At 45.8% G+C, this 2,500-nt stretch overlaps 1 protein-coding gene across 1 annotated transcript in view; it reads right to left on the bottom strand.

Annotated features, from left to right (window-relative positions):
* The window catches only part of itga8 (integrin, alpha 8), a 71,082-nt gene that overhangs the window by 23,458 nt on the left and 45,124 nt on the right, over window positions 1-2,500 (bottom strand). The window lies entirely within an intron of this gene.

The following is a 2,500-nucleotide window of genomic DNA, read 5'->3' as shown; positions in this document are numbered from 1 at the left end:
CCCCGTCACACACAAATCTGGAACCTGTTAGCATGTAATTCTCATGTTCATTAAACCATGTTCTCTCTCTCTCTCTCCTTTTTTCAAGATAAACTCCTCCCCATCCATTTTCCTTTCCTAATCTCACTTTCCTTACAAAAAACAGAGCAGATTAAAGTTTCTATTAAATAGTAATGTTTCAATAAACAGTTTTACCCTGCTTCTTAGTCTGTCTACCTAAAATGAACAAGCTTTCGGTAATGCAACCTGCACGACCCTTCCCCCAAACACACACAAATATCAAACACATGCCGGCACCTGTGCACCTTCACTATTCACTATGTACTGTGTACTTGTATACAAATAAGTTCAGGATGTCATGCTTACACATGCATACAGACACTGGCGCACACATACACACACATATACACCCACACACACACAGAGATCACTCCCCCCATTCTCGGATTCAGATGTGGGACTAAATAAATACAAAAGCAAGTCCATGAATCGCTCTGAAGTTATAAACACAAATAACGAGACGGTCTCCAGCTGCTGCAGCTGAAATGAGGTCTGGCCCACTGCCCTGCCGCTGCCGTCGATCTGGGCTCGGCCCGTGGGTTAGATTACAGCAGAATTACCCACGTGTTTTATGAGAATCTAACGCAGGCAGGAGGGAGGGAGTCGCAGAGATGCAGAAGAGACTAATAGGAGAAGAGAGGAGATGAAAAGAGGAGGATAGAGGAGAAGATGAGGAGAGAGAAGGAGTGAGGAAGGGAATTACAAGGGAGGAGAGGAGAGGAGAAGAGGATGGGAGAGAGAAAGAGTGAAGAGGGGAGGAAGGGGATTAAAAGGGAGGAGAGGTGATGAGGAGTGAGGAGAGGAAAAGAGGAAGAGAGGATGGGAGAGAGGGGGAGTGAGGAGAGGAGGAGGAGAGGAGAGGTGATAAGGAGTGAGGAGGAAAGATCTGGTGCTCTTTAAGTACATCTGCCCAGAGAGAGTCAGGCAGATGACTAGGAGATAGTGAGGTCGCTGTGAACTTGAACAAAGGCTCAGAGGCACACACACACACACACACACACACACACACACACACACACACACACACACACACACACTCTCAATCTGTCTCTGTCTCTCAATCTGTCTCAATGCTGTCTCTCTTACTCTGCCACAGCCAGGTATATGTATGCGCTTGCAAACATGCAAAACCATGCACACACACACACACACACATACACACGCAATACACTTCCAACGATTAAATTAGGGTGAAATGGAGAAACCAGGGATGGGAACACACCAGAACGCACCCGGTCAACCCTGAATGGAATAATAACAGAGCTTCAGGGATGGCCTACACACCAGAACACACACGAGAAACATTCCACACCTTACACACACACACACACACACACACACACACACACACACACACACACACACACACACACACACACACACACACACACAGACACACATATGTATTACCTGCACTGAATAAAAGGTGTTAAAAGAAATATTAGCCATATTGAGTATTTCATCCACAATGCTCTCTCCACTTAAAACACACACACACACACACACACACACACACACACACACACACGCATGTTTAATGCTACATTAATAATGCTGGATGTCCAGCAGGTTGCTGAATGGCTTTACCATCTGGACAACACTAACCACCCAGCCCTGAGTCTCCCTGGAACCTTCTGGAAAAGCTGATGGACACACACTACATGTCTTGCTCCCGAAACACAATCACTCAAGAGACTTATCAGACAGGGTGTGGGCTGGAGGAGCATGAGTGTGTGTGTGTGTGTGTGTGTGTGTGTGTGTGTGTGTGTGTGTGTGTGTGTGTGTGTGTGTGTGTGTGTGTGTAAAATAAATATATGTGTGCTAAAAAGCCTCTGCATAGTTGAAACAATTTATAGTGTAGGAAGTTGGCTGTGATTGTTCCAGCCTCTCTGTGTGTGTGTGTGTGTGTGTGTGTGTGTGTGTGTGTGTGTGTGTGTGTGTGTGTGTGTGTGTGCGCACACGCGCATGTAAAAGAGAGACAATGAAACAATGCATTAACATTGATGGAAGAATAAGTGGTGTTGGTAGGGAGTGGGTTTAAGTGTTAGTGTTTGGATACAGTTGCAGGGCTGAGTGTAATCCATAACCTAACTTGTGTATGTGCCTGCGGTTTAATTCCCATGAGTGATGTGTGTCTGTGTGTGTTTTGTGTGTGTTTGAGTGAGTGCATGTTAATGTACTTGTGCCTTGAGTTTTTTTTTCTCGTGTGTGTGTGTGTGTGTGTGTGTGTGAATGTGAGAGTGTTTCAAGTTTCCCATGGTAATCTATCTCTTGACTCTTCCTAAGCCAGGTCTTCCTGTCAGTGCTATGAAGAGGATGAAGTGTGTGTGTCCAGCTAACCCTCTCCTTTCCTTTCCTCCCCTCCCTTCCTCTCCCTCCACATGTACTCTCTCTCTCTCTATCGCTCCTTCTCTCTCTCACTTTATCTCTCACCCTCTCT

This window comes from Sardina pilchardus, chromosome 6 (assembly GCF_963854185.1).
Source record: "Sardina pilchardus chromosome 6, fSarPil1.1, whole genome shotgun sequence".
NCBI lineage: Eukaryota > Metazoa > Chordata > Actinopteri > Clupeiformes > Clupeidae > Sardina > Sardina pilchardus.
The sequence above is the reverse complement of the archived record's forward strand: the minus strand, read 5'-3'. Positions and strand labels throughout refer to the sequence as shown.